We start from the raw sequence: 14896 nt of genomic DNA, 5'->3' as shown, positions 1-14896 counted from the left end.
CCCACCCAGGAGCTAGCACTGACCTGCTTTGACTCCCCCCCACAGGTGGGGGACAGATGCTCTTGACTTTCAACCTTCAAAGAGGAAACAGGACGCAGACAAACATGAGGGGTGACCACGCGAGGGGCGGGGGGCGGGGCGATACCCAAGAAGAGAAGCCTCGGAGGGCCCAAATTTGTTCTCTCCAGGGCTGGAGTTGGGACTGGTCATGCCACGGGGCTCTACCGTGGCAGCCTGTCGGGAAGACCCCAGTCACGGGAGCACACGGGTGTCACCCAGCTACCCCGGCCCCTCCTCCGTCTCCAGACACCCCGCTGTGCCCTCCGCTTTGCTGCTCGGATCCCCTCAGCCCAGCCCCGTCTTGGGAAAGCCGTGAGCCTGAGGGTCTCTGCAGCCTTGGACCCTAGGACCCTGCAAGCCTGTCTTCAGAAATCTTCCCAGAGTCTCCAGAATTCCCGACCAAACAAATGTCACTTTCCTGTCCTAGAGGCAGACCAAATTAGCATTTAGTAGAAAAGGGGGCTTCTTTTTCCTTTCTTCTTTTATTTGCAAATCATATAACTCTAAATTACCTTCAATTTCCTAAATGGGATTTGGCTCCAGATTCACTCTGGTATGGAGTAGTCTGTAATGAGATTATATTATGTTTGGGGAAAAAAACATTCAAATGACCAAGATAATTAATTTTGCATAACAACCAACATATAGCAAGATCCAAAGCCGTAACTCAAAGCCTGCAACCTGCCCAAGCCGGGATGGTGCCTTGTTGCTCTCCAAACACAACAACACCAGCAGCTGTGGGGCCACGGATCGCATAGATGCCCACCGGGAGCACCGTGGGCCTGGGTACTTCTGGTTCAACCACAGTGCTCCTGTGTCCTCAGCCTGTCCTTGGCCTCTGCACTCTCCTGGGCGGGGAGCAAAGGGACCCTCAGGCCCAGAAGAGGCTTCGGAGCGAGAACCAAGCCTTCTGGAGGGTTCCAAAGACTGGGGATCATTTCAGAGCTCGGTCTAGGGAAGGATGGCAGGTGTGCACATGCGTGCATGTGTGTGTGTGTGTGTGTGTGTATGTCTGTGCATGTGTGTGTGCATGTGTGTGTGTACGTGCGTGCGTGCATGTGTGTGTGAGTGCATGTGCATGCGTGCGTGTGTGCGTGCGCATTATGTGGGGTGTGTGAAATGCGTGTTGTAGTTGTGTTGCATATGCATACATATGCATACATGTGTGTGCATGTGCATGCATTTGTGGTGTGTGTACATGTGTGGCTTGTGTGTGTGCACATGTGTGTGGCTGTGAGAGTGAGTGGGTGTTGCTCACCTGGCAGAGGGAGTTGTGGCAGCGTGGCAGGTGTCACCGGGCAGTGCTGTGGGACCCCCTCGCAGCCCGGTCCCCTTCACAGGAGGTTCAGAGTTGAGGACGGGGACCCCAAATGCCCAAGTGGAGGGCGTGTCCCCAGCAGGCCCAGGCCCTGGGTGAGGCAGGTCTCTGTGGAGGGGAAGGGTAGTGGCCACCAGCAGGCAACTCGGAGAGCCCAGGGGAGGCCTGAGGGTCACCCAACTGGCGGGTCCCCCAGAAGGGATCAGTCTCCTAGTCAGCAGTTCCCCATGTCTCCCACAGGGGTCCTTCATGGTGGGCTTGTGGCCAGGCCATGGCGGGGCCAGCCAGAGGAGGGGTGTGGTAGAGATAGAGGCGGAGTGGGGAGGGGCCTCAGTGACCGGTGGCTGGGCCCTCGGCTCCCACTCAGGATCTGCTCTGTCCCCATGCGCAGCTGGATAGAGACCCCCCTGCAAAGAGAGATGGGGGGCAGAGGGTCATTCCGAACTCTGGTGTCTGTTGCCCGCCGTCCCTCAGCCCCTGGTGGGACAGGGGGTCAGAAGGGAGGGAAATAGGGAGGAGCGGCTTTGCCGGGGGAAGGGAAACGTCCCGCCTGAAGCTCGAGTCCCAGCGGTGCTGTGGCGGTGCTGCCCCTGACCTCACGGCCATGCGGGCTGGACCCCATGTGCATATGGTTCCAGTAGAGGAACCATCTCAGCCGCGGCTCTCTAGGTTTGTGGCCCTGAGATGTGTCTTGTTCATGGTCTCGGGGACCTGTTGGCACTTCCCTTCTGTGCTCCCAAGTTCTTGATCTGATGTGGCCACATTCAATGTGGGCGGGTCTCACACAGACTCTGTGTGTTTGGGGTCTGCGTGGCTGGGCTCTGTGGCTGGACTCTGTATGATTCTGTGTGTTGGGAGTCTGCGTGGCTGGGCTCTGTGGCTGGACTCTGTATGATTCTGTGTTTTGGGAGTCTGCGTGGCCAGGCTCCGTGGCAGGACTCTGTATGACTGCATGTTTGGGGTCTGTGTGGCCGGCTCTGTGGCTGGACTCTGTATGACTCTGCGTGTTTGGGGTCTGCCGTGGCCAGGCTCCATGGCAGGACTCTGCATGATTCTGCATGTTTGGGGTCTGTGTGGCCAGCTCTGTGGCTGGACTCTGTATGACTCTGCGTGTTTGGGGTCTGCATGGCCAGGTTCCGTGGCAGGACTATGTATGACTCTGCGTGTTTGGGGTCTGTGTGGCCGGGCTCCGTGGCTGAACTCTGTATGACTCTGCATGTTTGGGGTTTGAGGGGCTGGCTCCGTGACTGAGCTCTGTATGACTCTGCGTGTTTGGGATCTATGTGACCGGGCTCCATAGCTGGACTCTGTATTACTTCGCGTGTTTGGGTTGTGCATGGCCGGCTCTATGGCTGGACTCTGCAAATTCTACGTGGCTGGTGGATTTTTCTTCACTCTGCTGCAAATCACTCAGATGTGTGTGTATGGAGGGGGACCCGGAACATGGAAAACCCCAGCCCCTGCCACAGAGAACAACCTTTGCTGAGAAAGTCCTCCCCTGGCCGAGTCCCATTCCTTACGGGCAGCCTTGGAAATCAGCGGAGATTTATTTACAGGGAAATAAAAAGGTTTGCATTTCTAATGGGCTGGGAACCATTAACTTGCCGCCGACTCCAGCTGGCCTGCCAGGGATGTGAGCAAGACAGATGGAAACGCAGTGGCCAGCATGTGGACTCAAATCAACACCCCCACCCCACCCCCAAACTGCCCGGCACCCTCAGCCTTCTGCCCGGGCCCCTAGAGCTAACAATGCTTTGCTTTATGGCCTCATGTGAAGCCGCCTTTGTCCGGCGCGTTTCTGAACAGCTCGGGAATATGTGAGCGCGTTCCTTCAACACTTGTAATTTAGCCCCAATTGCTGCTTGCTGGTGGCACACGCTGCAAATGAAAATAAACAAGATTCATACTTATTTTCAAGCACGTTGCAATACGAGCAAAATTAACTTTGGTAAATAAGACCCTTCTGAGGAAGGATGGAGTCTCTGGGAAACAGCCCTGTCCCCTGAAAACTAATTCCAGGCTGCAGAGACATGCAATCAAGACAAGAATAGCAATTTCAGGACGGCCAGGAGCAGCAAACAGCGCTGACCGCACGCGGCTGGCTCAGGAGGGGACCACCCGCCGCCACCGTGTTCTGTGGCCTCTCCCGCACAGGGACACGGGCCCGTGCTAATGGTCTGCTTGCGATGCAGATGCTGTCGGCCCGGGGGCGCCCAGTCACAGAGTCGAAGTTGGAGCCCTCCAGGACAATCCGTGCTGGGACAGTGGGCAGAGCTGAGCTGGGGACTCAGGCAGTGCGGGAGGCCCGGGTTGGGCAGGAGTGCCCAGGGCGGCTCAGAAGAGGAGTGACTGGGCCAAGGATTGTGGGGTATGGACGTGGCCCTGGGCGGGGGCATGTGCCACTTGTGGGTCTGTTGAGTCGTAGGGTGGGGTGCATGTGTGATGGTGTAAGGGACAGCGTTGGGGCGCTGTGTGTGTGTGTGTGTGTGTGTGTGTGGGGATGGTGTAGGGGTCAGCGTTTGGGCTCTGTGTGTGTATGTGTGTGAGATGGTGTAGGGGACAGTGCTGGGCTGTGTGTGTGTGTGTGTGTGTGTGTGTGTGTGTGTGGTGTGGGAAGGTGTAAGGGACAGTGTTGGGGCTGTGTGTGGGGGGGATGTTATAGGGGGACAATGCTGGCTCTGTGTGTGTGATGGGCATCCCTGGACAAGGGTCAGCATGGGGTAGAAAGCTGGCACAAAGCCTTTCCCGGCACTCTGGAGACTCAGCCTGGAGGGGGACAAGTGTGGGTCACAGAAGGCGTGAGTGCTCCGAAGGGGCCGTGGTTCTCCTGACGATGCTCAGGGTGCCTGGGTGAAGCTGTGGGGTGCAGCCTGTGAAGCTCCTCGTGCCTCCGGGGGCCAGGGATGCAGAGCTCTTGTCTCCAGAGTCCAGCAGGGGAAACTGAGGCTCAGGCAGAGGCTCTTGGGCATTCCCACGATTCCTTGGAAACCAGGGCTCCGGATTCCAAAGCCAGGTTCTTAGTGGGATAAGCACTTCTCAGCTTAAGATGCCCGGAGTGGACACGGGCTTGACTGCCCACTCGGAGTGGGACGAGGCTGGTGTGCGGGAGAAGGTCAGGCTGTCCCTGGGGCTGCATCTCGGGACCTCTCTCGTTTGTGTGACCGTCACCTCGGCCGGCAATGCCCACTGCCCCACCTCCCACTCCTCTCCATTTGGAAAATGAGAGCTGGGGTCCCCCGGCAGCCGGGGTCGGCTGCTGCCCACCTGCAGGCCACTGCTGTCCTTGCCCATCCCCGAAGGTCAGGCCCGACCGGGCTTTCCCCTCCCACCGGGAGAATCACGAGGCTCCGGGCACCGCCGCAGCGATATTTCCTCCCGTCCTCAGGGCAGAGCCAGGCGCTGGCAGCGTGCGTGCCATGTATTCCAGGTCAGACACTCTGATGGGGACTGCTACAGCCCTGTCCACTGAGGCGTTTCTTCGACTTTAGGGCTACACCAGGGCTCCCTGTTCTGTGCTCGGCTCACTCCTGGCTGGGCTGGGGGCACCCCGGAGCTCCTGCAGCCATGGGGCTGCTGTCTGATGCAGTAGCGGGGCCAACAGGGTGAATGATGAGTGAGTTGTCCTGGGTACCAGCACCCTGGTGTGATTCCACCCTGAGAGTGGGTGGAGCTCCTGGTCCTTTCTGCCAGCAGCACCAGTGTGGGGGTTGTGAAGAGAGGAAAATGAAGTGTGTTTCTAGGTGAAGTGTTAAAGTTTTGCAGAAGAGAAAAACGAATTGCTCAAATGACTGTTGAGCAGATGCACCTTGTGGCTTGGCAGGTATTAATCACACATTGGTGTGTGTGGGACTGGCCTTTGGTTTGGGTGCTGGCTCGTCTCCCTCTGAGCCCCTCCTGTACGCTCCGGGAGCTGAGGTGAGCAAGCCTTGGAGTAGAGAGGTTTGGGGGAGCGGGCGTGGGTCATCTGGGTCATCTCCCTTTGTCCCCAGAGGTCTCCCCACAGAAGTCGGGGGAATAGAGTTGCGTCCAACACTCAACACGGCTCATGGGACCCCCCAGATGATTCTAACTGAGGATTCTCAGTTGAGGAGGATTCTAAGGCTTTCCCCTGAGGACCCCCAGATGCTTCCGGTGGTCAGAGTGTTTGGGCGGAGCCAGGCTCTTGTTTGCAGCCTTCCAGGAGAACCAGCCACAGTGGGGGGGGGGGGAGATGGGGGTTTCTGGGTAGGCGTCCCCCCATGGAGGCTGTCCTGCCAGCTGGCGCCTGAACCCACCCTGTGACTCTGACCAGGGCTCTCCCTGGAAAGCTCCCCACCTTGTTCCCCCCCCCCCGCCCCGTGCAGGCAGGTTCTTTGGGGTCTGCCATACTTCCCTCACCCTGAGCCCCTCATGGTATCTGGTACCCACGTGGGGACAGTGGAGATCTCAGGAGAGACAAGGGCCAAGGTCTCCCTTCTGCCCACATTCTGGGGCCCAGGGCGGCTCAGCCTTTCGTGCACTCCGTGAAGATGCTGTCCTGGTCTGTGTTCCCCCAACCCTCACTTTGGTGTCCACTGTCGATGCGCTTTCTCAGCAGAAATGCTGCACCCTGGCTCCAAGAACAGGCATTGAGGGTCAACCGGGGCCCCACACGAGGTTTCTGCCCCTGACATGCCGGGACCCCAGCACCCCTTCTCCCCCAGTCCTGCTCTGTGTGTTGTTTCCCAGCAGTGACAGTAGCGAGTGGGTCGGACCCCCAAGGAGGAGGGCCAGGAGGCAGGATGCTGCCCTCCCATGCAGATGATCCTCACGGGGAGGCCCCTTCTCTGCGTGTGAGTTGAAGGTGGGACAGAGCAGAGGTTTCCAGGCTCCTGGGCTGCCCTGTCAGCTAGAGATGCCTTTATTGGTTTGGGTTTAAAGGTTTCTTGTTTGGGGGCCACGCCAGGGGGATGATCAGGGCTTATTCCTGGCTCCGTGCTCAGGAGTCATTCCTGGTGGTGCTGCAGGACCTATGTGGTCAGGGATAGAGTCAGAGTAGGTCCCATTCCAGGCTGTGTTTGTGGCTGTGGTGCTCGCTGGGACCCCCAGCAGTCTGCACTGCTCTACATAGTGCCTGTGCCCGCTGAACACTCCTTGTGCACACGCGGTCTTGGTGCGCACTCCGGCTGAGCTGTCATGCTAGGCCCCAGCTGTGGTGCTTAGGTGCTATTTCAGCTGTGCTCACAAAGGCCGGACCGCCCTTCAGGGGCAGCGGCTGGCCAGGAGCACTTGGCGCATGTGAGACTCCGGGACTCGAACTCGTGACCATATGCTTGCAAGGTAGGTGTTGTGCTGAGCTCTGAGCTCTTCCCCCACATCCCAAAACCTGCCTCTTTCTGCTTTCCTCTTTCGGCTGGTGACATGAGGGTTCTTGATCTGAAGCCAAGAGCTGAGATCCAAGGTGAGTTTGTGCATTTAGGGACATTGAGGTGTTTCGGGGGACAGGTGTGAGCAAAGGGGTGGGCTTCTGGGACAGAGCAAGTGTCTCTGCGGGAACCAGTTCCCGTGGGGAGGGTGCAGGGCTCCTGGGAGGGGGACCCGGCAGAGAGAAGGGGGTGGGGAGGCATCCTGGGAGGCCCAGAGCCTCGAGTTGCGTGAGGCCAGGGAGTTGGCATCTGTCTACTGCAGCTGCCCCAAGCCTTGTGGTTGGCATCTGTCCACTGCCAATCAAGGGGAGCCGGGATGACTCACCCCTGCAGCATCTTAGACCGTGTGAGCAGTTGAGTGTGGGCAGTTGGGCACAAAAGGTCCCGGGCAGTCAGCCCTGGTGGCCAGTGGAGGGCAAGGGACCAGGAATGGGAGCAGCTGGAGGGTTCATGCATGGGGGGATGGGTAGGGGGGCACATGGGCAGAGGGGCTGGGTGGAAGGGTCTGCTGGCTCTGGGGTCAGAACTGGGATGCACCTGTGCCCTCCGGAGCAGCCCTCAGGCCATCCCCTCTGGCCAGCTCGAGGCTCTTCCTGCACGTCCTGGGTGCCCCGTCCAGGCCCCCTCGGAGCTGGGCATGGGTGTGACTTGGCTGGCAGAGCAGCGCAGCTGAGCGGCGTGTGGGGGATGCAGTGTCAGGCACCACCGGAAACTGGAGAATTCGTCACCAGGTGAAATGAAATCAACTTGCTTCTATTGGTTTAAAAACCTCTTTGTTAAAATGGGTACAGCGGGATACAGATACAACCTACAATTCCAGGGGAAATGACCCCTGCCTGTGTCTGTGCCCAGAGGGCCCAGACGAGGGTGTGGGGCACACCCACCTGTCGGGGAACCGCAGGTGTGCCGGTCTGCCCCCGACCCTGATCAGTCATTCACTTTTTTTCAAATAGGAAATTTTATTTTCCATAATGTTGCATCTCCTCAAAAGACAATAGATATACTTATGAAGACCAAAAATTGTACTTATTTCTTAAATATATATATATTTTAATTTTTTAAAAAAATTATTAGTGAAACACCATGAGGTGCAGTTGTAGACTTATAAGTTTTTGTGCTTGGCTTTCAGTTATACAATGATCGAGTACCCATCCCTCCACCAGTGCCCTTTCTCTACCACCACTGATCCCAGTATCCCTCCCAACTCACATCCCCCCTCCCATTCCGCCTCTGTGGCAGGACATTCCCTTTTGTTCTCTCTCTCCTTTTGGGTGCTGAGGTTTGTAAAAGAGGCATTGAGTGGCAATCATGTTCGGTCTATAGTCTACTTTCAGCATGCATCTCCCATCCTGGGAGGATCCTCCCAACACCCTTTACTTGGTGTTCCCTTCTCTATCTGAGCTGCCTCTTCCCCTAGCATGTGAGGCTGGCCTTCAAGTCATGGAGTGAACCTCCTGGTACTTATCTCGACTATTCTTGGATGTTAGTCTCCTATTTTGTTACTTTATATCCCGCAGATGAATGCAATCTTTCTATGTCTGTCCCTCTCTTTCTGACTCATTTCACTTAGCATGATACTTTCCATGCAGTACCACTTGTATGTAAATTTCATGACTTCATCTTTTCTAACAGCTGCATAGTACTCCATTGTGTAGATGTACCCAAGTTTCTTTAACCAGTGATCTGTTCTTGGGCACTCGGGTTTTTTCCAGATTTTGGCTATTGTGAACAGTGCAGCAATGAACATAGAAGTGCAGATGTCATTTCGACTGTACTTTTTTGCCTCTCCGGGATATATTCCCAGGAGTGGTATTGGTAGGTCAAATGGGAGCTCAATTTCCAATTTTTTGAGAATCATCTGCACTGTTTTCCAAAAGGGCTGAACCAGTTGGCAATCCCACCAGCAGTGAAGGAGGGTCCCTTTCTCGCCACATCCTCGCCAACACCGGTTGCTTTTGTTCTTTTGGATATGAGCCAGTCTCTGTGGTGTGAGATGATATCTCATTGTTGTTTTGATCTGCGTCTCCCTGATGTAGTGATGTAGAGCATTTTCTCATGTGCCTTTTTGCCATTCGGATTTCTTCTTTGAGAAAGTTTCTGTTCATTTCGTCACCCCATTTTTTGATGGGGGCTGGATGTTTTCTTCTTGTGGAGTTCTACCAGTGCTTTGTACACCCTTGATATCAACCCCTTATCAGATGGGTAGTGGGTGAATATCCTTTCCCATTCTGTAGATTGCCTTTGTATTCTGGTCACTGTATCTTTTGAGGTGCAGAAACTTCTTATTTATCTGTTTCCTCTTGGTCGGTCAGTCTTTGAAGATACTGTTAGCCTCAAAATTGTGGATGGTTTTGCCGACCTTGTCTTCGATTTACCTTATGGATTTTGGCCTGATGTTGAGATCTTTAATCCATTTTGATCTGACTTTTGTGCATGGTGTTAGGTTGAGGTCTAAGCACATTTTTTTTTTTTTTGCATGTGGTTGTCCAGTGATGCCAGCACCATTTGTTGAAGAGGCTTTTCTTGCTCCACTTCACACTTCTTGCTCCCTTATCAAAGATTAGATGTTCATACACTTGGGGTTGTGTGTACGGATATTCCACATGTGTAAACACAAAAAGGACAGCAGCAGTCTATCTCTCTCACTGCCCGCGTTCAGTAGTCTCAGGCCATTTCCCCACCCCAGGGAGGTCAATGGCGATGGGCAGGCGAAATAAGGAAATGAGGGCCAGGCTGGTTGGTCTTAGTTGCAGTGTATTCCAATCCTCGCTCGATTCACTCCTGTCTCTCCTCTGCCTCTCCCAGCCCACTCTTACAGTCTCATAATATCCCATAAAAGAAATTTATGTCATGGAGGGCCCAGGTTCTTTCAGACCCGTGAACCCCCAGGTTCTCTCAAGCCTGTGTTCCCTCAGATTCTCTCAGCCTCTGTTCCCCCTAGAGAGCCACAAAAATCTCCTTATATTGATCATGGTACCTCTAAAGGGTGCAATGCAGTGATGTAATCAAAAGGAGTTACACTGGGGCTGGAGCAATAGCACAGCGGGGAGGGCATTTGCCTTGCACACGGTTGACCCGGGGTTCAATTCCCAGAATCCCATATGGTCCCCTGAACACCGCCAAGGGTGATTCCTGAGTGCAGAGCCAGGAGTAACTCTTGTGCATCACAAGGTGTGACCCAAAAAGCAAAACAAAACAAAACAAAAGGAGTTACAGAAAGAACATTCACAAATCACAAATCATCCTGTTAATCGTCGATTGCCTCGAGCAGGCCCCAGTAACGTCTCCTTCATCCTAGCCCTGAGATTATATTCAAGGCTCTTTAGGAGAATGAGCCCCATCATTGTTACTGGTATTTGGCATATTGGGGACGCCACGGGGAGTTTGCCAGACTCTGCCCTGTGGGCAGGCTACATTCGATAGCCTGCAAGTTTGTCCAAAGTAGGAATGAGATAATAAGATGTCAAAAAAAGATGTTCTGATAAGATGTCGCGCGGCCGCAAATGCAGCCACGCAGTTCCGGGAGCTGGTTTTTATAGTCTCTGAGTCTTGGCCGTTGATGGGATTACACGGCACCAGGGGGCCAGTTGGTGGGTGTGACCCCCGCCTACTGGAATTTGGAGGATCTGGGTGGAGGATGCTCGGCCCAAATCCGAGTAGGCTTGGAGATCTCGGCCCCGGAACCCGCGTGACTTTGTCCCTCTGCCAGTACCTTCATGTGTGCGGAGAGTGGTCTCAGCATGGTGGTGGCTGAGAACTAACAGAAAGAACATTGAGGCAGCAAAACATACATTGTTTCTTTACATCTGTAGGCCAGTAATTTTGGCCTCCAGAAATAAGATACAAAACCAAAACTGAAACCTTTCACAATCACTTTCACAAGCCACAAGCACTTGGATTTTCACCCCAAAGACCAGTCTGCTAGAGCTTGGAATCTACATCCCAAAGACAAGTATCTGAGCTTTGCATCCCAAAGACTAGTCTGGCTAGAGCCCGGGAATCTACATCCCAAAGATCAGGCCTGGCTAGCACCTGAGAGCTGCCTATCTAAGACCAGCCAGGTTTCTGTGAGAAAAGGAAAAACTGCCTCTTACAATATACTGAAATTATTTACTGAAGGCAGTTTGAAGGGAGGAATATTCAGTCTCATCCAAACTAGTCAAAACACATGGGAAAGCTGCTTCTAGGACAGATTCTCATTTAGCACATCAACCCACCCTAGAACAGAATCCCCCGGGTGTGTTTCTCCTCTCCTTGTCCAACAAACATATAAGCATACATAATATTAATCATTTTCTATGGACACAGTAAGAAATACTTTAAGCTTATAGAATTGCTCTCCTAGGGCCATCTCGATCTCAGACACAGTGCTCAGGCCAGATAGTCTTTCCTATCCCTAGAAGGGCCCTAGTCTCATTGTTACTTTTGGATCATGACAGCATTTTTCTATGATCAAACTCCTAACTTATAGTTAAGAATCGTGGAACTTTGGCGTGGCCCATCTCGATGCCAGGGTAGCACATGGCTTACTGTTTGCCCTGGTTCCATCCAGTCCCTCGTCGGGACCCTGCTTTTGGGGGTGCTAGGAAGTGAGGGCAACTGAGGCTTAAATTGAGAAAGCAGATGCCCAGGAATGAATAATATTCAAAGCCAATTAAATCCTAAGTTACAAAGCATAATATTAATTGTCTTCCTGTATCTATACAAAAAGGACATTGATTTAAACTATTCAAAGACATAAGGAGAGGTAAAAGGCAATATTAACTTACAATACAAGTTCAGTGTCTTAGAAGGATCTGACCTGACAAATTAACAGATTCTGACTAGGGGAAAAGCTGATTAACTGGTTGGGAAAGAGAGCATAGAGAAGTGGTTACAGACACACAAAGGAATGGGAGTGACTCGGGAGCACTGTGATGGATGCAACCTGATAAACCTAAGCTCCTTGTGACAAATCAGTTGTTAACCTACACCACCCAGTTCCATTGATCTGTGGCCCTGTCTTTGTTCCAGTACCATGCTGTTTTAATTGTTACTGCTTTGTAGTAGAGTTTGAGGTTGGAGAGGGTAATGCCTCCTCACGTCTTTTTCCCATGAATTGTTTTAGCTATTCATGGGCGTTTGTTGTTCCATATCAATTTCAGAAGTGCTTAATCTATTTCTTTGAAGAATTTCATGGGTATCCTTAAGGGATCGCATTGAATCTGTATAATGCTTTGGGAAGTATTGCCATTTTGACAATGTTACTTCTTCCTATCCATGAGCAGGGCATATGTTTCCATTTCCTCATGTCCTCTTTTATTTAATGGAGTAGTTTTTTGTAGTTTTCATTGTAGAGGTCATTTACCTCTTTAGTTAGGCGGATTCCGAGGTATTTGATTTTCTGGGGCACGATTGTGAACAGGATTGTTTTTTTCACATCACTTTCCTCTGTCTCATTATTTGTGTATAGAAAGGCCATGGATTTTTGGGCATTAATTTTATAGTCTGCAACTTTACGTACAAGTCTATTGTTTCTAGGAGTTTCTAGGTGGAAGATTTAGGATTCTCGAGATATAGTATCAAATCATCTGCGAATAGTGAGAGCTTGATTTCTTCCTTTCCTATCTGGATGCCTTTAATGTCTTTTTCTTGCCTAATCACTATTGCAAGTACTTCCAGTATTATATTGAACAGAAGTGGTGATAGTGGGCATCCTTGTCTTGTTCCTCATCTTAGGGGAAAGGACCTTAGTTTTTCCCCATTGAGGATAATGCTTGCCATGGGTTTGTCGTAGATGGCTTTGACTATCTTGAGGAAAGTACCTTCAAAACCCATTTTGGTGAGTTTTCATCATAAACAGGTGCTGAATCTTGTCAAAAGATTTCTCTGCATCTATTGATATGATCATATGGTTTCTATCTTTACTTTTGTTGATATGATGGATTGTGTTAGTTGATTTTCGAATGTTAAAACATCCTTGCATCCCCAGGATGAATCCCACTTGGTCGTGGTGTATGATCTTTTTGATGAGTTGTTGGATTCTATTTGCTAATATTTTGTTGAGGATCTTCGCATCTGTGTTAATCAGGGATATTGTTCTGTAGTTTTCTTTGTTGGTGGTGTCTTTGTTTGCTTTTTTTGTTTGTTTGTTTTTTTGTTTGGTTTTTTTTTTTTTTTTGCTTTTTGGGTCATACCCGGCAATGCTCAGGGGTTACTCCTGGCTCTGCAGTCAGGAATTACTCCTGGCAGTGCTCGGGGGGACCATATGGGATGCTGGGAATTGAACCCGGGTTGGCCACATGCAAGGCAAATGCCCTACCAGCTGTGCTATTGCTTCAGCCCTTTTGTTTGCTTTTGGTATTAGGGAGATATGTACCTCATAGAAGCTGTTTGGGAGGGTTCCTGTTTTTTCAATTTCCTGGAAAAGTTTGAGGAGAACTGGCAACAGGTCTTTAAATGTTTGGAAAAATTCACTAGTGATTCCATCTGGGACTGGGCTTTTGTTTTTTGGGAAGACTTTTGATTATAGTTTCTATTTCCTCGATATGAATGGGTCTATTCAGGTATCCCAAGACTTCTTGGTTCAATCTTGGGAGATTATAGGAATTCAGGATTTTATCCATTTCTTCTAGGTTCTCTTGTTTTGTGGCACACAGACTCTCAAAGTAATCTCTGATGATCTTTTGAATTTCATTGGTTTCTGTTGTTATGTCCCCTTTTTCATTTCTGATTCGGTTTATTAGGGTTTTTCCTCTCTCTTTCTTTGTGAGTCTTGCTAGTGATTTATCAATCTTGTTTATTTTCTCAAAGAACCAGCTCTTGGTTTCATTGGCCTTTTGGATTGTTTTTTGGGTTTCCATGTCATTAATTTCTGCTCTAAGTTTTATTATCTCTTTTCTTTGGCCGGGTTTGGGTTCCTTTTGTTGTTTTTTTCTAAGATCTTGAGCTGTGAGGTCAGGTTATCTATGTAGGCCCTTTCTTCCTTCCTTAGGAATGCTTGCAAAGCTATAAATTTTCCTCTTAACATGGCTTTAGCTGTGTCCCATAGGTTCTGGTAGCTTGTGTCTTCATTCTCATTTGTTTCCAGGTATTTTTTGATTTCGTCCTTGACTTCCCACTCATTGTTCAACATTGAGTTGTTTAATTTCCAGGTGTTTGATTTGTTTCTCAGTGTCTTTGTGTGAATCGCTTCTATCGTCAGCGCATTGTGGTCTGAAAAGATTGTTGATACTACTTCTATCTTCCTGATTCTATTGAGGTATGTTTTGTGGCCTAGCATGTGGTTTCTATTTTGGAAAATGTTCCGTGTGCACTGGAGAAGAATGTGTATTCTTTCTTTTTGGGGTATAAAGCCCTGTATAGGTCTAATAGCCCTCTCTCTTCCATTTCTTCCTTCAAAACCAATGTTTCCTTGCTGAGTTTTGTTCTTTTTGATCTATCTAGAAGTGATAAGGCGATGTTAAAGTCTCTGACTACTATTGTGTTGCTAGCAATGTCCTCCTTAAAATCTGTTAGCAGTTGTTTTAAGTATTTAGCTGGACCCTCATTAGGTGCGTATACATTTAAGAGTGTGATTTCTTCCTGTTGTAAGTATTCCTTGATAAATAGAAAATGGCCTTCACTGTCCCTTCTAATCTTTTTCGACTTGAAATTTATGTTGTCAGATATTAGTATGGCCACCCCAGCTTATTTTGAGGGAGCTGCCTACTTGCAGGATTGTTTTCCATCCTTTAACTTTGAGTTTGTGTTTGCTCTGACAATTCAGATGAGTTCTTGTAGACAGCAGAATGTTGGTTTCAGTTTCTGGATCCATTTTGCCACTCTGTGTCTCTTTATTGGTGCTTTTAGACCATTGACATTGAGAGAGATTGTTGTCATGGGGTTTTGTGCCATCTTTCTATAGGGGTTGGTTGTGCTTATAAGTGTTTTCCTTCTTATTTTACAGGAGCCCCTTTAATCCTTTTAGATTTGGTTTTGAGTCTGTGAAGTTCCTGAGCTCTTGTTTATCTATAAAATGGTGTATCATTCCATCGAGTTTGAGTGAGAGTTTAGCTGGATAAAGTATTCTTGGTGAGGCGTTCATTTCATTGAGTTTTTTCACTATATCCCACCATTGTCTTCGGGCTTAGAGGGTTTCCTCTGCTCCTTTGTA

Source organism: Sorex fumeus, unplaced genomic scaffold (assembly GCF_029834395.1).
Source record: "Sorex fumeus unplaced genomic scaffold, SorFum_2.1 ptg000064l, whole genome shotgun sequence".
In the NCBI taxonomy this organism is placed as follows: domain Eukaryota; kingdom Metazoa; phylum Chordata; class Mammalia; order Eulipotyphla; family Soricidae; genus Sorex; species Sorex fumeus.
Note: the sequence above shows the minus strand (reverse complement) of the source record.